The following is a 26,311-nucleotide window of genomic DNA, read 5'->3' on the forward strand; positions in this document are numbered from 1 at the left end:
CCAGGGCTGAAGCTGCCGCTTGGTCCCACATGCATCCTGCATGCAAGCCTCAGGCGAGGGTGGCCAGTGGGACTGGCCAGGACGGGATGCTCCTGCTGGCCTGGTGCACCGGCGCGTCGGCCATAATTTATATGAAATGTGACTCCATCACTCAAAGCCTGTGCCTGGCCTTAGTCGGGGCAGGTACTGATGATACAGGCTCATTTATGCAAGATTATCCTTTTATCACATTTCCAGACTCATTTATGAGGCTCATGTTTCCCCCCGAGGGCGTCATCAAGCAAGTTAAGTTGTACTATTTCCCTCCCGCAGAGAACTGGCGGGAGCCTCCCTCGTTGACGGATGAGGCCCGCTGCCTTTGCCAAATAGGGTCGGCGTGATGGATCTTTTACTTGTGAATATTATAGCTGGAAATTAGCATGTTTATTGAGGTAGAATGTGTTTGTTTACATTCCACTACCCATGGCATTACCTCTTATGACCTGACTTATTTAGTTGAGGATAAGCACAAATGATCCGCATTTTGGCACCCACAAAAAATTAATGAACTTCCAGATATAGAAGTCAGCCTTAAATAAACACACCAGTGAGGTGGCTGGGGGTTGGGAAGGGCTCGAGGGGTTTGGGTGGTGAGCAAGGTGGATTGCCTGGTACTTCAGGCTGACCTGCAAGGGGCAGGAGGGTGGGAGGTGGAGGAAGGGCCGGGGCTGGGGGGTCAGGGGATTAGACATCCTGTGCAGTCCACAGGCCAGCACCCAGCCATCTCTTGAGTGGAGGCGACTGCGGTTGATGGAGCAGGGAGGAGAGGAGAGAGGGACGGCACCATGACTGTGAGCGATTTTCTCAGGGACCCTCCTGGACAATCTCCGTGTCTTGATCCAGGAGGGAGAAGGACAGCCCAGGTTGCAGATGGCGGTGGGTGAGGGGAGATGCTTCGGCAAGGATGCTGAGGACCCAGGTGAGTGGTGATGGGCCCAGAAGGGCCAGGTCAGCCCCTGGGGCCTGTCCTCTCCTAACACTTTCCCCTACAGCAGCTTTGAAACCCAGCTTCTCTCTCCATTTCTGGTTTGTTGGGAGGCAGCTTAACCTTGGGTAAAACACTCACTGACCCAACATCCTTGTGTTTTAGAAGAAGAATACTAGGTTCAGAGAAGAGGAAGGACTTGGCCAGTGTCAAGGAGGCAGAATACGGAGACAGGGAGATTCCAACACCCTCCTCTCAGTGTTGCTGTGAGATTAAAAGAGGAAAGCCCCTCATGTGCCTGGTGCCTCGGAGGCACTGGGGACATGTCCACAAATGACCAGACATTTGCGTTGTTAATCTCCTTCCCAGATGAGGTGCTGCAACTTGCCCTGACTTTCCGACAAGGGAGACCTGGTGGAGGCGATCGACAGGGACAGGAGAGGGAGACCGTTTCCCTGCACACTCTGCACCCCTTTCCCTCTTCGGGTCCCGACATGGACCTGTGGGCCTGTCCCCTGGAGCCTGAAGAAGGTGGAGTAGAACATAGTGAGGAGCCACAACTGGATTTGCATCCATTTTAGCCACAAATCTCCTGGGGATCTGGGGAAGCCCCGCAGTTCTAAGACCTCCGTCTCCTGATCTGTGAAATGGAGCCAATCACTGGAACCTGGAAGTAACCAGGCTCTCATCATCTTGTCCCCGAATCACCCCACTGCCCAGCACAGTGCCTGGCATACAAGTAGTGTTCAGTGGTGGCTAGATGATGGACTAATACCCTGGACACTGTAGATTAGGGTTCAGAAGACTTTTTCTAAAGGTTCAGGTAGCAAATATTTTAAGTTTTAGGAGCCATACAATCTCTGTTGCAACTACTCACCACTGTCCTTGTGCAAAAGCAGACAGAGACAAGATGGAAACAAATGAGTGTGTCTGTGGTCCAAGAACACTTTACTTATAAGTCAAGTTGTAGCTGGATTTAGCCACAGTGGTTTAGTTTCTGTGCAGTGAGGCCATGGCAGTTTTGAACTCAGATAGGTGGGCTCATAACCCAGCACCTTCACTCTTTAGCTGTGTGGCCTTAGACAAGTGACTTAACCTCTCTGAGCCTCCACTTCCTCTTCTGTAAAATGGAGAACAGTGGCTTGTACATTTTTGGTATTTCCTCCACCGTGCCTACAGAGCTGGGCTCAGAGAAGGAGCTCAGGAAAGATTTGCAGATTGCTTCAAAACACTGGTCTCTGACAATAGTAACAACCCCTGGTGAGGGGGCTGCACTTTCCAATGTACAGTGCATTTCACACGCGTCTCATTTCCTTACCCCATCTCCTATGAATAGGCACAGTATTGTTATCATCCCTATTTTACAGATGAGAACCAAAGACAGAAAGATTTAGAGACTCTCCAAAGACTGTCTTAGTCCATTTGGGCTGCTATGGCAAAACACCGTAGACGATGTGGTTTATGAACAATAGAAATTTGCTTTCTAGTCCAGGCTCAAGGCACCAGCCAATTTGGTGTCTGGTAAGATCTGCTTCTGCATAGGTGACTGTCTTTTTACGGGAACTTTATGGTGGAAAGGGTGAGGGAGCTCCCTTGGGCCCTTTTTGTAAGGGCACTAATCCCACCTATCAGGGCTCTGTCCTCAAGCCCCCGTCACCTCCTAAAGGCCCCCGCCTCCTAGTACCAGCACACTTGGTGTTAGGTTTCCACAAGTGAATTCTGGAGGGACACAAACATTCAGTGTACAGCAGTCACCCCATCAGTAAGGGAGAGGTCAGGGATTAAAACCAGACACTTCAGCAGCAAACCTTCTCATTTTTCACCACACCCAAGCTGTCAGCTGTCTCCGGTCTGTCTACGCCTGCCATGGACATGAACAAATGCACTGGCTCTACAGATGCTTGGGAAGTATGTAGATGGGGGCTTAATTTCTCTGTGAGGAGAAGCTACTTTTTAGCCTCAAGTTTTGAGACTTAGAGGGTAGAAATACGGGGATCTTGGCTCTGTAGTGATGATCCAGGCGGGTGAGCAGATGGGGCTGGAGTCAGAGTGGGAGTGGGGTGACATTGCTGTAGGCTGAAGGATCCCTCCTGGTGCCGAAAGGGGATGGACAGGCATTTCTTACCAGCTCAGAGATCAAGCTTTAATATTCTGATAGAGCAGGAAGCTCTGCCTCAGTCAGGGATAGCATTTGGTAGCAAGTAACTAAGACCCAAAAGGCTAAGGCTTAACAAAAACAAGAACAAAACCAAACCAAACATAAAAGGTGATGTCTGTTTTCCCCTCATGTACTATGTATTATGAAACCCAGGGTGGTCCGGGCTGGGGCAGTAACTCCAAGATGTCATCAAAGTCTCTGGCATCTTCTATCTTTCTGCTCAGCCAAGTGGCTCTGCAAGTGGCTTCCACCCTCAAGGTTACCTCATGGTCACAAGATGGCCACTGGAGCTCCAGACATTAGGATCACATTCCAGATGGAAGAAAGAAGGAAGTGGGGAGATTAGAACGGGTCCCAGAAAGCTAGGTTGGCTCCCTTTTAAAGGCAAATTCCTGGGAACTACACCCAAGGGAGGAACAAGTTTGGCTTTTATTTCATTAGGGTGGGCCAACCTCAGTCTCTGCCTCCTTACCCTCATTGGCCAGGTAAGTAAATTAAGGCCCAGGGAAGAAAGCAACTTGCCCAAGATTGCACAGAAAGTTAGGGACATAACTGAGACCAGACCCCAAGATTTCTGACTCCAAGACAGATGCTTGTTCCACTGTCCCTACTGCTTTACTCTGTAACTACACATCTGGCGAGATACTGATGCCATTAGTATTTATTAAGCATTGACTGTGTGCCAGATGCTATGCTAACTGCTTTCCAACCTTGTTCCATTTAACCTGGTACTGGCCGTTTGAGGTAGGCATTACTATTCTTCCCATTTTACAGAGGAAGAAGTCGAGGCCCAGTTAAGTGAGGTGACTGCTTCAGGTCAGAGAGCTCCCAACTGTTGGAGTGGGCTTGAAACTTAGGTTCCCAACCTGGGCTGTGAGCACTCTAGTGCCTGTGATTAATATGACCTGGGTACATCGCCAGGGGGCTGCGGAGCCAAGGTGGGTCTTTCAGCGACCCTGTGCCTGCAGGAATGCCTCCAAACCTCCCCCGTAGGCAGGCAGCAAGCCTTCCACAGACCGAGGAGCTCCCAGCGTCCCACCCACCTGGCCAGGATCCCTCTCTGCGGCTCCTCATTCCAGCCAATTACTCCTAATGGAGTGATATGAAATGTAACTAACTCGGGGAAATATCTGTATACTTTAATTAAATCAGTTCGCAATTAGCCATCTGAGTAATGAGGCTAAGGTGTTTTATCTCCCTGTGAGCCAGCGGGCCAGGGGAGCCCAAGGCAGAGGGGTTTTGTGCAAATAGCATGCACCCAGTGACAGACTCCTCAGGGGTAGGGAGGCAGGTGCTGGAAGCCCCAGGAGAGGATTTGGCCCAAATTTACTATGATTAAATAAATACAGCACCTCAGAGAGGAGCTACTAAATTTGTGGGACTAAATTTTTAATGGCTATAGCCTGTTTTTCTTATTAAAGAAATAGTTAGGGTCTTTAACCAAACACCTTATGGCAAAGTGCTAAAATTGCACATGTCCACTATGTGACCCCGAAGTCCCCAGACATGGTAAATGCCTGGCGAGGCAGGCTGGCCACTGTCCAGCAATAGGCTCCCTAAAGGCCCCCAGCTGGCAGGGCCAGGACCAGGGTGAGGGGGGTGAGGCATTTGCTTTGGGTGCAAATTTAAGTGGGTGCCACAAATATTTTAACACAATGTATTTTTAAAAAATCAAAATCAATGCAAAAAATAAGTGAGAAACAAAATTTAAAAATTTTACATAAAGACTGCATCAGTAACAATGCCATGCCAGGCTGAACCATACTGGAGTCTGAAGCAAAAGGAAAAAATCAGTAATACTGACCTGTCTTTACCTAAAATTTTGACATTTTGTTCATCAGGGAGTTTTTTGTATTAATTTGAATTTTTAAAAATACTGCATTAAAATACTATGTGTCTTGATTACTGCATTTTTTGGCCCCCCCTTGGGTTCCCGTGGCCAAGTGCCTCCCTGGCTCTGCCTGCGGGGTTGTCTCTTAGAGTCTGTGTCTCCCTTGGTAAAATGACCATCATGTTTGCCCCTCCAGGCGCCAGCTGGGTTCTTAGGGGTGCTAAGCAGCAGACTTTACAGTGGCACTTGGAACCCTAGACCATGAAAGCAGAGAGCAGTCTCATGATTGCTCCAGTGAGACCCAGAGAGCAGAAGCAACCGGCTTGAGGTCACGCAGCAGGTTTGTGTCAGAGCTAGACTTGAGCTGGGTTCTCCTGCTCCCCAACAAGGCTTGTATTCAGTAGAGGAGAGACCTCTGGGCTTTTCAAGTGACCCAGGGTTAAAGACATCGATGGCAGAGCCACTCTCCCCGAGGGGAGTCCCCAGTAAAATGACCCAGGTGGAGGGTGCAGACTGGCTGACGCGGCCCCCACACAGGACCCTCTGCTCTCTCCTAGTGACTGATGCAGAGGTGAGACTTAACAGCCACAGATCCGGTTCTGGCCATGAAGACGTAGCAGAAATCATTGGTCAGGGCTAATGCGGACAAGCTCAGCTGATGCCCCTTGGGCCTTTGCATCTGTTTCTCTTCCCCCTTCATGTCTTGAGTGTGCCCCCTGTGCCTGGAGGTGAGCAGCTTCCTCATGACCTTGAGGACAAAAGCCACACGCTAAGGATGGTGGAGCAGAAAGAGAAGAAGAGCCTGGGCCCCAGGGCCCCTTTAACCCTCTGTCCTGGCCCTGGGCTGCGTACCCCACCCCTTTTCCAGTGAGTTAAATTAATGCACTCGTCTCAAGCCACAGTTAGCTCGATTTTCTAATGCTCACAGCTTGAATGTGATCCTTGAAGAGCCATTACCCATGGCGGCAAGAGCAACTTTTGGAGAAATCAGTTGGTATTCACATGACTCACTCCTTGCTTCATTCAGGCCTTTCTCCCTGTCACCTCCTCAGAGAAGCCTTCCCTGACCACCCTATCTAAAGAGGAGCTCTCGTCATGCTCCATTCCTTTTCCCTGCATTATTTTTTTATGGTTCTTGTTAATCACTGCCTGATGTTATGTTAAATTATTTGTTACTTCCTCCTCCACCCTTCTGTCTTGTCTCATGGCTGCATCCACAGTGCCTAGAAGAGTAGTTTGCTGGCATATACTAGACCCTCAATAAATATTATTGAATGAATGGACATATTCTGAGCCAGTTGGGCTCTGAGCATTTGTTTCTGTCACTGACATCTGCAAGCTCTCTGTGACCCCTGAAATTAGAATTTTTGCTTCCTCTATGCCTCAGGCTTTCAGTACTGAGCTGTGATTCTCATTATTTACTCCTCTGCTTTCCTGCAATGGATACCACTGGACACCCAAATCCCAACCAGCCTGCCCGTGGGCTCTGCCACTGCCAGCCCTGGCTCATTGGACACCCACCCTGCCCAGGCCTGGTGGGGACTGGGCACTCTCTGCCTGGGACATCCTTCTCCATCCTTCTTCATCCTCATTCTCAGTATCATCATCCTTGTGGGGTCCCAGGTGGTGACGACACTGTGTGACACTGTGCAAGAACCCCTGGCTCTCCCGTTGATAAAACATCAAAAGCCATTACCTCCTGGTTCTGATTTCCAAGATGGGAGCCTGCCTCTAAGAAAACAGAATGAATGGGTTTGGTGTGCCAGACTCCATTAACTGGCTACCCGAACTAATCAACAGCAGGAATTCAAGGAAATTGCTGGAGCAAATTGAGAAACGAGATTATTTGGGTCTCTTGATTGAGATTGGAAGAATAATTGTTTGAGGGTTCCATTTAATAAGCTTTGTTTACTAAGCCCAGATCCTGTTTTGATATTTCTGCCTTATTATTGGGGGCATGGCTGCGCTAAAATTAATAATTTTGACGTTGTTGCTGATAGGGGCCTCAGAGCTCACCCACCCAAATCATTTCATTTTATAGATGGAGAAAATGAGGCCCAGAGGGGGAAAGGTGGACCCCCAGGTTCTCCAGGGATTAGAAACTCCCAGGCAGGGTGCTTCTACTTCTGAGAACACCAGTGAAAGGTTTAAGGAGCCCCAGAGGCTATCGTTCTGGTTTGGGCCATCAGTGCCTCCTGAAGGAGTTCAAAGAAATGAATCTCCTCATCAGTTAAGGAAATACTTGGATAAATACGATGGGAGGACAGATATGATGTCATTGTCTCCAAATACCCCATTGGAAGGTAAAAATGGCCGCCACCTGGGTACCCCTTCTGCCAAGGAGCCATCTTTCCCTTGTAGTCACTGAGGATGCCATGGAGCCAGAGAATGACAGAGAATTGCTGCCTGTGAGGGACCGTCTGGAGAACCTTCCATTAGGCCTGGAGAGGGGCTGGAATTGCCCAGTTCTCCAGCAGCCAGTGTAGAGTCCGGGTCCCCAGAGCTCCCAGTTAGGGTACCGTTCCCAGCTCCACTGCCTGCCCCCCGGAATGTCGATTCGGGAGGCAGCGAGGGCAGACCCAGATGGCTGTCCCCGAGGATGCCCTCAGGTCCTTGGGGGGACCGGGGAACCAGAAGACGCACAGAGACCATGGCTGCGTGTGGTCAGGGAGGTTTCCTCAGGGAGAAGGGGAGGCTGCACCTGACGACAGAGCAGAATCTAGTGAACAGAGGGGTTTTGTTGTCAGTGGGAAGCCAGTGGGTGCATGGGAGGCTTTTGGAGGAAATCCATTCCTTCTACACAGTTTTTTTGGAGCCCTTATTATATGCCAGGTTCCCTACTTATGCCATTAATTTTAATCCTCACAACAACCCTATGGAAGAGGCAGTAGTTTTACTTCCATTTGGCCATTAGGGAAAGAGGTGCCGAGAAGTTAATACGCCCAGGCTCAAACAGAAAGTGGTAGAGAAAGAATTTGAACCCAGGAGTGGCCTTCTCCTTCCATTATCAGATATGCAAATTATTTATAACTGGAACATTGGGAATGCACTGCCACAGACAGGTTTGTGGGTGGGCTCGCAGGAAAGTGGTGCAGGGTGCCAAAGATACCAGGGCCCCCATTAGACATGCACCCTGGCTCCCATTTTCCTGTGAAAGCTCTTCCAGGATTCATAGAAAGCTTCCTGACCCCTCCAATCATTCTATGCATTTATTCTTTGACACACAAGACCAGCACCTTCTCTTCTTTCACGTGCTATAGTAGATATTGGAGATATAAAAGTAAATAGGATGTGGTCCCCTCCTTCAAAGGGTTGTCGAGCAGGGACTAGATCTGTCCATTTCCTTCCGTAGCTCAACCATTACTCATATCAAGTGCCTGCATTGTCCTGACCTCCTTGGTCACACATCCCAGTGTCCTTAGGGGGTCTAGTGTCACCTCTATCCCACACTTGCATTAATACCATCTCAGCTGGCATTGGTACTTTCAGCAGCTGTACCCTATCTTTAGTTAGGAATCAGTTTAGAGATTATGAAAACCTCAGGGATTTTAAACAAGAACCTGCTGTCGAGTATCCCCCATCCTATGCTCAGCCAATTGATCCTTTGAATTTAAATGGGAAACTACATTTTTTTTTTGTCTGTTAAATTTCACCTTATTGCATACAGCCTCTTTTTTTTTTTTTTTTAGGCTCTAAATACTTTCCAACCTCTATTTTGTCACTCAAGAGCTTCTACAGTGACTGGAAATAAGAAACGCCTGTTTGAGAGTCTCATTCAGGCAGCAAAAAGCAGAATAGAACAGAGATAATAATGGGCCTTACAATATTTCACCAGTGACCTTCAGCTGTTCCATATTGCTTATGTGGGGTTGATTAACCATCTGTGAATCTGCATATTTAAACTCTCTTCTTCCCCATCTCTCCATTTTGTTCACAGGCTAACAAGAGAGACTTTGAAAATGCTATGAAGAAATCAAAATGCATTCTATCTACAGCATCCTGTCAGAAGGGAAACCAAGTGAGTTTGCTATGACTTTTCTTGGTGACTCCCCACTAATTCCTTCACTATTTCTTTTTTTTTTTCTTTCTAGCTGCTGATACACGAGGAGGATACTATCAGTTATAAAAGAAAGTTCTACGAAGGAAGGCAATAACCTTGCAGGTCAAGGATGACATGATTCTGTCGCAGCGGGAGATGCAGGAGGAGGTGCAGACATGGAAGAAAGAGCAAAGGAAGCTACATCAGGGAGGGTGTGCCGGGAACAAAGCCACATGACAGAGCAATTTAAAAGTCAAATTTTGAGAAGAGAGTAGAAACAGAATGAGCTGGAACATTAGGTCTGACCTCAGGATCGAGGCCGTGGGAGAACATGCCCGCTCAGTACTGCTAGGGATCAAGTATGCAGCCCGGTATTAGAGGCAGGTTATACCCAAGAAGACCTCACCCAGTACTGGTTCCTCTGGTAGCTAAAGGTCTGAAAGGAACAGGAAAAGCAGCCGGAGCTGTGGGGCATATTTAGGAGCTGTTATACTTGCAGTCACCGAAAGGACTTGGCTTTTTAAAACCCAGGCGCCTCCTAAAGTCCTGGCTTATTGCCACCAAGGCATGGTGCCTGCAAATCCCGGAACAGCCACAGGGGGGCAAGGGAAGCTGGAATTTGCCATAATTGATATAGGTTGGGTTTTTTTCAAAACGTGCCACCTGGTGGCTACTATTGGAATAACAGGACCAATGTTAAGGCTACGCTTCCGCAAGGGTAACACTGCGTAGGATAAACCACTCAACTTGCAAGAAATTGTGCCAATTTGCTTTTCAGCTTGTGAAGTCACATAGCTATACACAATTCCAGGTGGTGAAAAAAACACTTGTGGAGGGGAAACAAAGAAAAAAGAAAATTTAAAAGAAAGAAATTTAATAGTATTTGTGTGTAGGGGGGTGAGTGGAGGAGATTCTCCAGATAAGATGGAAGACAAGAGGGGGAAGGATAAGAAGGAAATGAAAATGGACAAACTCCATGAAATTGGAGGAGTTCATGATCTATGCCTCAGACCCAGCTAATCCTGTCACTCTTAGGGGCCTCCCTCACTTTACCATTTAATTTAATTCCACAGGCCTGTATTGAACATAGAAGTGCTTTGCAGGAGGTAGGCAGTCCTGAGGGATCAGAAGGCGCTGTTCTTACCTCTTCAATACGTTACCAGAGCGTTTGGCTCCTGAATTCTGAGATGTGCTTGGGGTCTCGGGGAAGATGTCTTCCTACGGTATGCAGTGTTTAAAAACTTTTGTAAATTATGGTAAAATGCACAGAACATAAAATGTACTACCTTAGCCATTTTCAGGTGTATAGCTTAGTAGTATTTAGTCTATTCACATTGCTGTGCAGCTGTCACCACCATCCATCTCCAGAACTCTTCTCATGTCCATTAAATACTAACCCCGCATTGTTCCTCTCCTCCCAGCCCCTGGCAACCCCCATTGTAATTTGTGTCCCTATGAATTTGACTATTATAGGTACCTTGTATAAGTGGAGTCAGACAGTGTTTGTCTTCTTTGTGGCTGACTTATCTCCCTTAGCATAATATGTTCAAGGTTCATCTATGCTGTAGCGTGTGTCAGAATTCCCTTCCTTTTTCAGGCTGAATAATATTCCATGGCATGTATGTGCCACATTTTGCGTATCCATTCAGCTCTTCTGGACACTTGGGTAGCTTCCACCTCAGCTCTTGCAAATAAAGATGCTGTGAACCTGGCTGTGTAAATACCTGCTGAGTCCCTGCTTTCACTTTTTTGGGGTATATACCCAGAAATGAAGTTGCTGGATTATGTGATAACTCTTATTTTTGATTTTTTGAGGAACTGCCATACTGTTTCCACAGCTTTGTTTGTAACGTTTCCACATTCTTGTGAGGAAATGCCATCAGGGACTAGAGCATAGAAGAACCTGAACTTTCTTGGTGGACTGGAGGAGGTAGAAGCCCAGAGAGTGAGTTGAGGAGCACAGCTAATCGTCTTGACCCTGGGGAAGTTCGGGGTCCATACGGAGGACTCATCAGATATGTAAGGAGAATCAAGCCTAAGTACTGAGAAAAGACTCACAAAACCTGTCTTCCCAGACCTCGCCTTGTTGGAGAGAGCTTCCTCTTGGTGCTAAAAGGGCAGCGCAGCTCCCTCCTGCTGTTATCCGATGCCACCTGCAGGGGGCAGCCTGGCACAGAGGCAAGTGAAGCTTTGGAATCGGAGCTCTGGGTTTAAGTCCTGGGTGCCTGTGGTCCTATGACTTTGAGTGTGTTCCCTAGTTTCTTTGAGACCCATGCCTTAGTCCATAAGGTGGGTGATGATCATGTCAGCTCTTACTGCTGTGAAGATGACATGACATGGAAGTGGTACAGTGGCACCGCGAAAATAGGGGTTCCATGGATGTTCCCTTTCTTGCTTCCTTTCGGGTCCTTTTTCAATTATTGACTTTGATCACGTGCCTTCAGAGGTCTCTCTCCAAACTGCCCAGTGGTCTTCCGGGATTGTTGTCACCAACGGTGGCTCCACCACTGATTATTTCCAGTTGGATTCTTGGCCCACAATCAGCTTAGACACTGCTTTCTTGGGCCCCCTAATCTGACGGCTGATCAGGGGGCAGGGATGAACCACTCCCTCTCCGAGCCAATTCCAAGGCTCCTATTCTCTGCTGCAGATCTCCTCCAGCTGCAGACTCTGTGAGGGGTGGTCTCCTGCCCAGGTGAGTTGAGCTGGCCCGTCCCGGCCTTGTCTGGCCTTTGTTAGATTGTGTTCTAACCTTAACGTTACTTAACTGAAGAGGACTTTGGGATGTTTGTGTGTGGATGTGTGTGCGTGTGTGTGTGAGTTTGTGTGTTAATAGCAATTTGTGATAGATGCCTTTGGCACCCACACATTCAATAACACCCACACTCACAAAAAAAAGAAGGGGGAGGGGAGTCGTTTTTATGGGAGATAACATAACTGCTTGCAATTTGGCTATTCATTGTATCTTTGGCATTTTATGTACTGCATTAGCGGAGGCAATTTCATGCATATGGATATAATGCATTAAGTGGAGGCATTTAAATATAGTGAAACTAATTTTATGATGATTAGTTGAAGGAAAACATTGCATTCGTATCATCTATATAGAAGCCAATTTGCATGAAAATGCCCAAAGTTGCTATGCCAACATTTTCTGTGCTGCTGGTCGGGGTCGTCTCCGAGTCAAGACTTTGTATTAAAAATCGGTCTCCAGTGCCCATGTCTTTTAATTCATTGCAAGCTGTAGGCCATTTGCTCACAAAGCGCTCGCAGTAAAACAAATGAATAGCTAAAATACTCATTTGCATGATTCCCATTTGAAAACGATTCCCCTGAAATTAAAAAAGCGTGTTACTCGGTTGTGAAGATGGATGGGCCAGTGAGGCGGGCAATTAATATTTTCGGCGTTCTCTTTAAAGCCCTCCCAAGACTGAGAACAGCACATGCCAGACAAATTGGGCCCCACAACAGTTTCAGGGCCTCGGCGGCAGCAGCTTGCTTCCACTGTCTCCCCTTTATTGTCTCACTTACATTATGCAGTAATTAAAACTATTTACCATTCCTACTTATCCGCCATCTGCTACCGCGGAAGGTTCCTCTTCTTTAGAAAGCAGCAAGAAGAGGGGAAGGCTTGGTACTGACTGCAGGAAGGGGCCGCAGAGGTCCTTTCCCCTCCCCTGGCCATGTCCACCTGTCCCTCTATGAAGGGCATGACGGAAGAAGCCGTGTGTGTGGTGCGAGGTTTCTGAGCAACGTGGTTGTGTATAGTGGGAGTGTTAGAGCACAGCTTCCTTCATCTCTTGGGGAGTCTTGGTTTAGATGTGGGGTGATCCATATGTCTAGGGGGAGCCTAGGCCTGCATCCTCTCATAAGTAATGACCAAAAAGGGTCTGGGGACTTGGGCCATGCAGTTGGAGTCTAAACACAGCCACCCACTACAGTTGTACAAGTTGTTCACTGCACAAGTGTGCCCAGCCCAGGGGGTTGTAAAGGCTGAAGTCCATCCTGTGATCCATGTGCTAATCTGGCATCCTCTGAGGCCTAAGAGTGTGCCTTCTTTTAATTCACACTCAGGAAAAGCTAGGCCACCTAGCTGTGGCCTCCTCTGAGAGAAGCCATTTTTGAAAGTAACCAGTTGCTACCATTTTTGCGAGGCAACTGATGCCTTCAAGGCTGTTCAACCATGGGACCCGGCCTTGCACAGGCTTAGCATTTGTTGGCAGAGGCTGACCTAGGATGTTCAAAGAGCAGCCTTGTCTGTGAACATCTCCATTTTCTCCTGGGTCCAGCCCCAAAATAAGAGGAAAATGCAGCAGGAAATGGGGACGAACTCTCTCGCCAGGACAAAGGGGGTACAGACTAGGGCCTCCAGACTTACGGACGAGGTATGCTCCGGCAGAACAGGGCCTGCTTGGGGAATGCTTTCTGCTGCTGCTTGTCAGAGCCCACCCCAGTGCTGGGCACACAGCAGGCTTCCCAAAGTACTTGTTGAATTCATTCAATAACGGAGCTTTCAAACTTGCTGTCACTGCCCAGTTCATCCAACTTCATCCAACAGACCCTAAGCTGATGCCTCACCTTCTCATTTTATTGGTCTTTTTCTGGAACTTAGCCAAAGGGCATGGATTTGCTTTGAAGGGAGCCCCGTGGTGGGACCCTTCTGGCTCCATTCCTCACTGAAGACCTTGAGGCCGTGCTGGTCGGCCCTTGGCCTGAAACACCCCTCCCCGGTCTTATCATCTCTGGCAACTTCCTCTGTTTCTTCACCCTCCTAGCCCCCGGGACCTTGCTTGCCCGGGGCCACAGGGACAGCTCTCTTGGCCTCAACTAACTTACATGGCTTTGAGTTGGTTCGTAGCCTAGCCATCACACCTCCATCCCCAGGTGGCTCTGGGACCTCCTGGCACTGGCAGATGAGAGAGGATGCCTGACTGTTCCTAAGGGAGATGTTTTACTGAAGAAATTGGTTCAGGTTCCACACAGGAAAGGTCAGTTTCAAACAGGAGCTTTGTCCAACACTAGTGTGGGTTGTCTCTGGAGTTAGTGAGTCCCACGTCATGGCCACTGAAGATGTGATGGCATCTGGGAGTCACACATCAGGATCTCCACCCCCGGCACAAAGGCCCCTACCAGGCACTGAGAGCTCTCCTGCTGCCTAGACTGACTAGAGATTCAGTCTCACTAACGGGGCAGAGAAGGAAGGTTAGTGGACAGGGTGAGTTATATAATTAAAATAAGGGAATACACATGTGGGAATAAAGCAAGCCTTAACCTAAAGCACAGTTCTGTCTAGGGTTTGGCCACAGTCAGGAAGGGAACATGGGGTGCCTTCCGGGGCCTTTCACATGCTGTCCACCAGCAGCTGTTTATATAACCAACAGCAAGCCTGCTTCCTACCCATAGCCACCCTCCACCTGGGCTCCTACAGACTGACCAGAGATGACCACATGCTAGAAAGGATGCTGACCTTGGTCATAGCCCTGGGTTGGATTCTCCCTCTGCCATCCATTGTCTGACCCTATGGCAGTCATCAAGTTTCTTTGCTAGTCTTGGTTTTCTCATCCATTAAATGGGCTTTCATGTTTGTCTGTCTTGAGATAGGTTGTCTTGGGGCCATTAGTTAATAGACACATCATGTTTCAGGGCCCAGTTTGCATCCCCAGAGCAGAGGTGTGCCCTCCTGGAACAAAAGGGAACATCTTTGCACCCCGAGAGCAGCCCTCCAGGTGTAAGCAGTTGAGATATCAGTGATTCTTGCTTGCCCCTGAGCATAGTCCAGCCCTGCAATTCAGTGTGAGGTGCTTGGAAAACTGTGCTCAGCCTTGCTGAGGAAGGACAATGTGATTATCCCTACATCTAACATGGCTGAGCCCCCACTCCGTGCCAGGCCTTGCGCTAGGCCCTTCGTGTGGGTGGCCTCCCTCCACTCTACTCACTCATGGTCCTACCGGTGGAAAAACTAGGGCTCAGAGGATCCACGCTGAGTCCAAGAGTCCGGTGCTCTTCCGAACTTGCTGTGTGACCTCGGGCAGGTCACTTGTTCTCTCTGAGCCTCTACTACCTCATTTACACCCCACATCTGCTCTAGTACCCCGCCCTGCACACACACACACACACACTGCTTTTCAAAACGTCAGTCGGCACTAGGAAGCATCTCCTGGCAAATTGTTATATTTATTATTGTGAAGCTTTGTTATTAAGAGTGAGTGAGAGAGAAGCATTCCTAGTCCCTGAAGAAGACATTAGTCAAAGTAAACCAGGAAGCTGGACTGGAAGGGAGGGAGAAAAGAGCAGAAAATGCAAAATCAACCCCACGGAAACCTTCACCTTGGAGGGATTGGCCAGAGGAAAAGAAGGGGAGAAAGCCAACTACCCACTTAGTAACTACCACTAAAGATCAATACTGGACCAAAATAGAATCCCATGTAAGAAATGATGTGGCTTCACAGCCCTGGAAAAAAAAATTTAACATAGAGAAGCCATTTAAAGCAGAGAAAATATTTGTATGTAAAAGGAAATATTTTAGGTAGGAGTTGAATACCAAATGATTTTGGGTCTCTGTGGGGAGTAATGAGGCATAGCAAACACACAATTCTATATGCATGTAATATTATCATCGCACGCCTCGGAAAGCTTTTAAATCACAGAAATGCAGTTAGGGACCATTGTACAAAATAAACATCCCACTTGGTGTCTTGCCTGCCCTAAGTTCCTTGATCTAGAGCAGCGCTGCCAGATTTTTACAGCCCCGTAAATTAACGTGGTGCTGATTTGATTGAGCTAAATTAATAAGACTTGTGCTTTGCAGCAAAATAACTATTACAGTATGTTGTGGGGACGCACTGCCGATAAGGAAATTGCTGCCTTTAACAATCCCACTGAAGTTTCATGGAGGATTTCAAAACCGATTTTAATTAAAACAAAAGCCGATGTGTGGCAATAATGTGGGTGTTAAGGAGAGAAAATGCAAAATGCCTTTTTAAATCCATTTTAATATGTCTTAAGGACTGGATGATCGATGTGGTGAAAGCCAGCGGCTGACACTGCGCTGGTGCACGGCCTGTGCTCCCTGCCTCTGCGACACTGGCTCCTGGGGCCCACCCAGCAGGCCTCTGCGCTGGCTCACGACTTCCGGGTGAGAGGTCATCCTCAAGTCGGGGCTCGGTGGAGGAAGACCTCCTTCTCAGGAGCTTCCCATCCCAAGGACTGTGATGAACCCGTTCTCCTGGCTGCTCGAAGGTGGAGCAGAGGCGGGCAGGCCCACAGCCCCCAGGCCTGGCACCAGCCTCGAGAAACAGGCTTCCCCAGCAACTTGCCTACCTGTGACCAGCTCCCTGGCTGCTGCCAGTGCTCAAGGTAGCCTCTGGGAGCCCCGTGGGGCTGGGGATTTAAATAGAAACAGCAGGAGCATGATAGCAAGATTGCAAGTGCCCTGAGGAAACCGGGGCAGAGTGGTCAGGCCAGGGCCCTGCAGACAGGGCAGTGGGCAGAGAACTAGGCCTGGCTGCTGGGGCCGACTCAGGAGGCTCAAAGCCGGAGCCACTATGGGCCTTGGGGCCAGAGGAGGCCCTGAATCAGGCAGGGAGTGTGACTGGTGCAGGGGTAGCCCTGCGAGTTTGGTTGGTTCATCTGCGAGACCCACTCTAAGCCTCCACCTTCAGCTTCCTTAGTTTCCACATCTGTAAAATGGGAATTGTGATAGAAATGACTTCACAGAGCTGCTGTGGGGATTAAAGGAGGTCAGTGCCTGGTGCACAGAGGCTTCAAAATGTTAGTTATTGTTATAGAAAAAACCAGGAACAACAAGACTACCTTCCTTTTTAGGTGTCATGTTTTAGATCAGAGACCATTAGCCCTTAGCTGAGGTCCTGCTATACACAAACAACACTAATACAAAGACCAGACACGGATATTTTGATGCCCTGTATGTCCCGGTTGCTGTTCCGAGTGACTTTTTCCTATGCACTGTCTCATCAGTCCTCACAACAGCTGGTGAAGGGAAGCAGCCAAGTCACACAATGTAGTGAGTAGTGCAGCTGGGATTCGAACTAGACCTGGGTGACCCTGAAACCTTGCTCTGAACCACTAGGTCTGCGGCCTTTAAAAAAAACATACATTTTTCCACATGACCCGGTGCATGCATGCACACACACACACACACACACCCTTATAACTAAAGTACAGAAGCTTCACAAAATAATACCCTTATTATATATGATGCATATAATGTTTTTATTTTATTTCCTTTGTATAAGAAATTGCCCATGACTCACTAGATTTTTTGCAACCTATTCTTGCGACTCAACCATCAATTTGGAAAATGCGGAGACTTTCCATGTGTCATCTCCTCTGACCATCCCACCTGCCCTGGGGGCGGGGAGTGGTGTACCCATCTCACAGGTAAGAAACTGAGATTCCTTAAAGAGTGACTTGGCTCATGATTGCTCAGTGTCTCAGCCGTCCCTCAGCCCCTCCCCTACACCACCTGCTCCGCTGGGGCAGCACCACATCTGCCTGGTTCCCTCCTAGTGTCTGTCTACTTCCTGGCACGGAGTAGCCGTCCCTCCCCCAGTAACTGTTATTTGCTGACCAAATGAGTAAGTGATGGGGCCAGTGCACCAGTTCTGGCACTCAGCAGGCCTGCTCCAGAGTTCTCTCTGGCCCCTCCTTGAGGAGGGGTTCTCCTTGTGTCTCACAAAGGCAGGGCTGGCTTGGCCTCACAGACCTCCACCAGGGCAAGGCTCTGGCTGAGAGGACTAAAACTACTTTCAGGGAGAGAGGAAGGGATGGGCTTCTCAGGGGACCACTGCAGGGGGACCCACGGCCCACCACCAGGGGAGCCTGGAAGGAGGAGGTTGTGGCCATTCAGAAGAGACAGAAAGTGAGTTCATGGGAGAGCAAAGGGACAGGTGGGACGTGGTTGGTCTCTAGGAGCCTGAGGGAAGGGGGGGTCAGGTCCACATCCTCAAGGGACGGAGGCTGAGGTGTCCTCATGGGCTAATGAGAAGATAGTTACGAGGCGGAAGCTGCAGACTACACCGGAACTCTGCCCTGAACACAGAGGGAACCTGGTCTGCCTGTCCACTCTGCTGGCCCAGGACTTGGGACTGAGCTGTGGGATCTTAACAATGCAAATGAGGGGTCCTAAGGATCCAGACAGCATCCAGGTCTGGTGAGAGGCCTGGGGCAGAGGCTGGAAGGAGAGTGGGGCTGAGGAAGCGAGCTTACACGTCCTGAATGTCAGGAGTTGTGGGGAGGGCACATCAGAGCCATGTCTCAGAAGACCCTGTGGAGGAAGACGGAGAGGAAGGTGGACTGGAAGAAGGCAAGGCTCCTTAGGAGAACGTCCAGTCCTGCAGGCCTGAGGGTCCTTCCACACAGGGTAACTGCCACCTCCCTTTACCGGGGGCACCAGTCTCTTGGCTATTATGTCCTTCACTTTTCTCCTGAAGGGGCCACTCTGTCCCATTGTAGAAGATTCCATTTGCCCAAGCACCAATGCAGAGGGGACCCCAAAGGGATGAACCAGCATGGACAGCTGAGTCCCCACCCCCAACAATAAGGTAAGGTTACTTCATCCATGCCCTGACTACACTATGGCTGCCCCATTCCATGGGCCTCAAGATAACTTCCTTCCCCAAACGTGCACCCAGCAACTGGGCTGTGCGGTCCAGGGTCATTCCCTCCCACTCATCTCAGAGCAGAATGATGAATCTTGCCACTTTGGAGCCAGAATACCTGAGGCTTCTTCCTGTCTGGCTGGACGTGGGCAGGTTATTTCAGTGCTCTGAGCCTAGTTTACCCATTTATAAAATGGGATAATAATAGTACTTAGAGGGCTGTCCTGAGGAGCAAATGAAGCCATGCAGGTGAAGAGATGGCACCTGGTAGGCACTGACAAGAGGTGGAATAATTGTTTTGTGCTATCTTCATCCCTCTCAATGCTAGAGTAGGCAGTTAGTAAGACATAAGCAGGAGAAAGGGGTCACCCCATCAAGGGGTCACTCCCAAGAAGACTTTTCCCTGGCCAGCCCCTAAGCCCTCCTTAGTTCCCAGTTCCACAGTCAAGGACACCTAGATTGTCAAGGGGCCCAGGACCACAGGGGCTTCCTTGATTTCAGGACATGCACAAGGTCTGAAGACTTCGTCTGAAAGTAACCCCACCTCATTAAAATAATATCTAAATATAATTAGCAGTGTGGTTTTTGGTGTCGCTGTGGACTTCACTTACGTGCTTCTGGGTAAAGTTCCTGCTCACTGAGAAAAAGGTTATATAACCTACAACTGTCAATCAACCTGTCAGTCAAAGGACATAAGACACAGGGCAGGACTTCCTGCCATCTTACGAATAATTAAAGCCCACCTAATCCTAATAGCGGGGTTGCTTCAATTTCCAGACAGCACATTCTCCTGTCTTAAGAGTGTTCTTTTCACTTTAAGCCCATACATGCCTCACTGCTTTTTCTTGCTATCTGGCCTCTTGACTGAATTCTTCCCTTTGAGAAGACAAGAATCAGGGGGACACAGTAACACAGTCACTGAACAGCGACTTGTAAAGTCCGCGCTGTGGGGTGAGGGGAGGGGCGCAGGGGTAGGACCTGAGGAGGCCCAGCACCTGCCTTCCGGGAGCTGAGGGTCCAGGGAGACCGACAGAAGGTGGAAGCTGGAGAAGCCCTGCCCCGGGCCATGGCTCACACAGCTGGGTTTCCTTACAGCGGTGTGACCTGCAGGGACAGTCTTGGGCAGGGGATTTGACCAGCACCGTGGCGTCCTGCTGAATAGCTCTCATTGTCTGCTTTCCGCTGTGTTCTGGAGACTTTGAGACTCGAACTCAAGTCGTCATCCCCCAGATTCAGAGACTCCCCTAAGAAGCCACAAAACAAAGCTCCCAGTCCCCTTCTTGCGACTGGCACCCATTCCCTGCTCCAGAGCAGGAGAGCAGAAGGAACTCGGGGTACACCAGGCCGGCTCTTCTCTCTTTAGGAGACAGACGTCTGCCGGGTGCGGGGGATTGGGCTGCTCAGGTGCTGCAGGGATGCACTGAGACCTTGGACAGGAGAGACCCAGCTGAAGTGGTCTCTCAACTCCCAGGCTGGGGGCTCTCTTCCCCCCTTCACAGCTCCCTGCTGTGTGCCCCCCCTCACTGCAGTGGGAGGGGTTGAGAGGCAGAAAGGGCAGGAGCCCTCCTGACCAGGCGCGCTCACTCTCCCCCGAGCTCTTAGGCCTGCTGCTGATTGGATGTTTCTTTTCTGTTCCCTGATTTTATCTTTAAATCACCTTCTTTCCTCCTTTCATCTGAAGTTTTTGTCATCTACCTCCCGGTTTCTTAGCCCACATTCCTATTTGGACCCCCTTTATCCATCCTTTCATGTCTTTTTTTTGCACTTTAAGCAATTTATTATCATTTTCACTTTTTCAAATTGGAGCCACTCTTTCAGTTGCTCCAAGTGAATCCGTCTCACGTGATTTTAGATTTTTATTTCCCAGATTCTGAGAGCTTATTTTTTAAAGATGCAGTTGGTTTTATTATTCATAAACTCACCATTGTCAACTCTTGAATTCCTTTTAATACCTTTTTAAAATTTATCCTCTTATTCTCATTCTTCGTTTTGACCTTTTATAATCTCTTATCCTGCTTTGACTCTATTCTTTGTTGTCTCCATCTCTGGCTCCCTTTTTGTAGCCCTCTTTGCCTGGGGGTGGGTGTTCATGCCAGGAAGCAAGATGAATGAACGCAAGAGAGTGACCATGAGGAAGGTCCACACCTGGGACTGGTTGGAGCCTTGGCCCTCCGCTGTCTTTGTAGTTGTCAATCTTGCATGTCCACTCAAGGAGGGGGCTTCAAATCCTTCACAGTCAACTCGGTGTGGTCACAGGACTGGTTCATTGGAAGCAAGTTCCTCCTGGCCATTCTCATCAACTGAGCCTCAAGGAGAGCTGCACCTCTTAAAATCCACCCGAGTTCATTGTATCAAGGCCATGGATCTTGAGCAACCCTGCCAAGAGCTTGATGCTTGTTGGGGGTGCCTACTGATATTGATGGATCTCCCACGTCTTTCCCCCTCCCTGACCCCAGTCCATCATCTTGCACCCTGACCGCTGCGACAGCCTCCAGACTGCTCCATCCAAACCTCCTCTGACTGTGTCCAACACCTCTTCACGCAGCCATGGCCATCTTTCTCGGAGTGACATCCATGTCATCCTCCTGAGGTCAGGAGACTCAGGACCATCCCCCACGGAGGACACGAATAATATCTCAGGTATGTGGGTAGGGCCCGTATTCAGTGGGCTGGGGGCCCTGGTCATCCTCAGCAGGAATTTTTGCCCAACAGCCACCACTCCATCACTTCTACCACCCATTGGATTGCATCATCCCACTTCCTGTTATGGTTTCTCTGAGAAAACATGCTAACCTAAGGTTGTGGAAAAAAGCATACAGCAGGTTCTATTTTCAGTAATATGACAAGTTGGGATATTTAGATAAATCCTCATGGTAGAAACAACTAGAAATGCTGAATAAAATGAAAAATATTTTCTTAAGAGCATAAAAAACTGACAAGATAGTAAGAAGCTACAAGGCTGAAAGCTAAGTGGAAGTGGGAACTCTGAGGGCACTGAGGCTACCTGGGCTCTGTCGGCATTTGTGCAACCAGCAAACTTAAGCTTCAGTTTCAATATTGCTGAGGGACTTAGGGGAGAGAAAATAAAATTCAGGGCTCAGCAAAGATGGGGAATTTAATAGGATGCCCTCCCTCATAAAGGTGAGACTCCAAAGGGAAACGCTTAGGGTATGTGTGACCCAGAAGGAAGACCGCCTCACTCATCCCACACCCAGGGACTGCAAGAAAGGTTACCTTGGTTCTGAGCACAGCAGTATGGGGAGTAGGGGTGGGGATGCATTCATGAAAAATGGATTTGTAGTCCAAATCCACATCACTTGAATGGTCAGAGTGACTGTAGCCAGGAATTTAAAGTAGTCTTGCACTCTTAATGTCTTTAAGTTACCTGGCAGAAGTAAACACTGGCCTTTTCATTGCAGAACTCAAAGAATTACCAAAAATAATTTTCCAAGGCTAAAAGAACAACCCAGACAAAAAATAAGGAAGTACAGAAGGAAACAAGGCTCTGAGAATGAGAACCTGAAAAAAAAGTTTGCAGAAACAGATATGCAAGATTTCAGACATTGGAGCAATCAGATATAAGATATAAAACAATGACGTTTACTATTTGAAAGGAGTAAAAAGACAAGTATGCTGAGGATGATAGTATTTGCAGGAAATAGGGAAATGTCAAAGAAAGAAAGAGACTTAAAGTCTAAAAAAAGAAGGAAATAATAGATTAAGAAATGAATAAGAGAAGAGTTGAAGTAAACACTCAATGTATGTGTATAATTACAGATTATAATTATATACGCAGATTAGACATTGCTGAAGAGAGAGTCAGTGAACTAGATAAATGCAGCAGAGAAATGAAGATGGGGAATATGAAAGAGAAGAGATATGGGAGGCAAACTGAAAAGATCTAGAATACATCAAATCAAAGTTCTAAAAGCAGAAGAGTAAGAGAATGTGGCAGAGTCAGTAATTCAGGAAATAATGACTAAGAATTTCCAGACCTGAAGAAAGATATTGATCCTTAGTATTAAGAAGCTCAAAAAATCCTATGAAGGTCAAATACGTGAAATTCACATGTGGATTCTTCAAAGAAGTTGTGGAACATGAAGGACAAAGAGAAGAATTTCAGAGCTGCTAGAGAAGGGGAAAAACAGGTTACAATCTATTCAAAAGAAAAAAACTCTAGATTAGCAGCTGACTTTCAACAGCAATCACAGGAGCCAGAAGACAGTAAAAATATTTTAGCATTTGTTTTTTAAAAATAAGCACCGACCTAGAATTCTGTAGTCAATGAAAATGTCTTTGAAGAACAAAGTAAAATTAAGGCTTTTTGAACAAAAAAGAAAATTGCCATTAGCAGTGTCTCACAAAAGGCAATGCCAAAGGTTGTACTACAGGTAGAAAGAAAGTGATCCCAGAAATGAGGAACTGAAGTGTACAAACAGATAAAGAGCACAGAAACTGGTAACTACATAGACTAAATAAACATTAACTTTTTAAAGCTATAATACTTGTGTTATGTGTGATTAAAAGAAAAGACAAAATATGAAACAACAACATTTAAGTCAGGGATCAAATGGATTGAAAGCATTCTAAGGCCCTAGTATAGACCAGAAGGAAAGTAAAGCTATTAATTAATGTTAGCTATTGATAATGTTTAAATACATGTTGTTGTAATATCTAGGTTAACTATTGATAGGTTCAGAGAATATACCTTTTGAACTAATTGAAGGAGCGATTCTGTGTGGTCAAAATATTCCATTAACCCAAAAAAAGACAAGAAAGGAGAGTAAAAGAAACATAGAACAGGTGGAGCACGTAGAAAGCACAAAACAATGTAGTAGAAATAAATCCAAATCTATAAAAAATTATATATGCAATTACTTATAGAATGTTTGTATAGCTATATTTGTATCAAACAGCGTAGTCTTTAAGGCAATAAAAATTATTAAATATAAAGAAGTCCTTTTGTACAACCAAAAAAAGCAAAAAGCAAAATACAGCTACATGTGAAAACATGGATGAAATGTACACACATGATGAGTGAAGGAAGCAAGACACTAAAGAATCGTTACAGTATGATTCCTCTAATATAAAGTCCAAAAAACAGTGACTCCCAACTGGTGGTACAATTGTAAAGAAAGGAGAGAAAATACAAATCACAGAAGTCAGGTCACGTCTTGAGAGCAGTTGTAATCAGCAAGGGGCACACAGGAGTTCTGGGGTGCTGATGAAGTTTAGGTCTAGTAATTTGGGTGGTAATTGCTCAAGTGTTTTATAATTATGCTTTACATTGTATATATATATGTATATATATATTTAATGCATGCATGATTTATTTCACAGCTGAAAACAATTGGACACTCTGGGTCCTAGGTCCTTTTCCATCACGTGGTATCCATAAATTCCTTGATATTCCTCCCTTCAAGAGATGGGCACCAGTTCTCCTCCCCTTGAATATGGACTGGACTCAGTGACTTGTTTCTTTTAAATAGAGTAAAGTGGAAGCGACTTCAGAGACCAGGCTACAAAAGGCACTGTAAATTCCTCCCTGTTTTCTCTTGGATCCTTTGCCCTGGGGGAAGCCATGTTGTGAGGACACTCAATCAACCTATGAAGAGGCTCATGTGATGAGGAACTTAGGCCTTCAGCCAACAGTTAAGCGAATAAGCCTTCTTGGAAGCAGATCCTCCAGCTGTAGTCAAGACTCAGATGGCAACAGCTCCTGCCAACATCCTGACTACAACCACATCAGAGATGCTGAGAGAGAACCGCCCAGCTAAACTGCTTCCAAATTCATGTCACACAGAGGCTGTGAGTCAGGAAATATTTGTAGTTTAAAGTAGTTGAGTTTTGGGGTAATTTGTAATTACCCCAAGAGGCAAGAGGTAATAAATACCTGTCACTAATTGGCTGTGTGGCCAGATGGCATTTCCTCTCTGGGCCTCAGTTTTCTCAACTGCATAGTGGAGAAGATGGACTCTATTATGAATGGCAAATAGATGTCATCTTGCCATATAACTGCCAATCGATTAGAGGGATTTGGACACTGCGCCTGAGACCAGGGTAACAGAGTGCAGCAACTGACTGGAGGGGAGAGGAAAGTGGCAGCTCAGTTAACATGTGTATCTTCCTTACATTGAAGGAGTACTAAATGCATGGAGAGAAATACCATCTCCATTTCTTCCCCTTACTAGATCTAACTCTTTTGGAAGCCCAAGCTCTTCAGCACAGCAGTGATAGCGGCAGCCAGTCTCCTGCTAACACAATGCCTTCTGTCCTCATGCCTGAAATCCCTCAACTTGGAAGCCCTGGCCAGGGCTCTGGAGATGAACTTGGGTTCAAATCCTGTCACTTACTAGTTAGGTGATTACTTACTTACTTCAGCAACTTACGTCATTTCTCTAAGCCATGGCTTCCTCACCTATAAAGTGGCAAGCTCTCTAAGGATTGGAAGGAACTCCTGGCAACTTGTCAATCCATTGTCAGGAGCCATTGGCTCATACACCAAGGGCCCATCCTTGAGCTAGTGGTGTTTAGAAGGATATAGAGAAGTAGTCTAGGGTTCCTTCCCTCAAGGAAATTTGCTGTCTATTTGAGGAGACAAGTCTTGGCCACATGCTACTATCAGAGAGCCTTTTAAGCCAGGACAAGTGCAGTGTTGAATGGTCTACGGTGACTGTGCACCTCTCGTAGATCTCAGGTGGGCTCCCCAGACCAGGAGCACCGACGTCACCTGGGCACGTATCAGAAATTCAGACCTGTGGACTCCACACTAGGGGTGGGGCCCACGAACTGTGTTGTGACCAGCCCTGTCCATGATTCTGATGCACATTCAAGTTCGAGAACCTCTCTTTTAGGAATTCAGGGGCCAGCGGCACTGGGAGAGGCCTATCAAGGATCTGGAATTTTAATTGTAAAGAGTGGTGAGAATTGGGATAGACAGAAGAAAGGGTGAGTGGGCAAAGGTAAGGAGATGGGACAACTTGGTGTGTGTTGGGCCCCAAGCAGAAACCAGATGATGGAATGGAGTTCAGATGTGGGGACTTTCAGGAGCTAGGGTCAGAGAGGGAGGGCCAAGCAGGGAGGATGGCCTTGATGAGCAGGCCCCAGGGGGGTCACAGCAGGTTTTTGAGTAGGGCAGTGACAACAGTCTGTCACCTCTTTAAGACCCGCAGGCTAGAGTCCTTCCCTAGGTCTCACTGGGCTCTTGATGCAGAAGAGTATCTCCATTCATCAGCATCCCCTAAAGCCAGGGAGGCCCTGCTATGAGGCCAGGAGGCTGTAAGGCAGAAGGGAGGCCAGCAGCAGCTGCAAGGCCTCTCTCCTGCAGGGGACCTCTGAGCCCCAGCCTAACCCTGGCCCTGTTCAGGTACTGAATTATGAATGGAGGTTACCCAGAAATAATTGCAAACATTATTGCCCCCCACACATGTGTCCTCTGCAGGGCTGTGGCGATAGATTTTTTGCTTTAATTCTCTGGGGTGGTCATAAATTAGAGCTTTCACATTAACAGTGGGCCAGGGAAACTGGGGAGAGGGAATCCTGTTTGGAAGCCCTAAAAGGGACAGACCCCTCAACTGTGTGTGTTGGTTACCCTCAACTTTTCCTTCCATTTGATCTATTCTACCCATCCCTATTAAATAACTAATTATTTAACATCTTTTAAAGCTTTGTTATATATTAGAACAGGCAGGACACAAAT

The sequence above is a fragment of the Manis javanica genome, chromosome 8, assembly GCF_040802235.1.
Source record: "Manis javanica isolate MJ-LG chromosome 8, MJ_LKY, whole genome shotgun sequence".
NCBI classification, from domain to species: domain Eukaryota; kingdom Metazoa; phylum Chordata; class Mammalia; order Pholidota; family Manidae; genus Manis; species Manis javanica.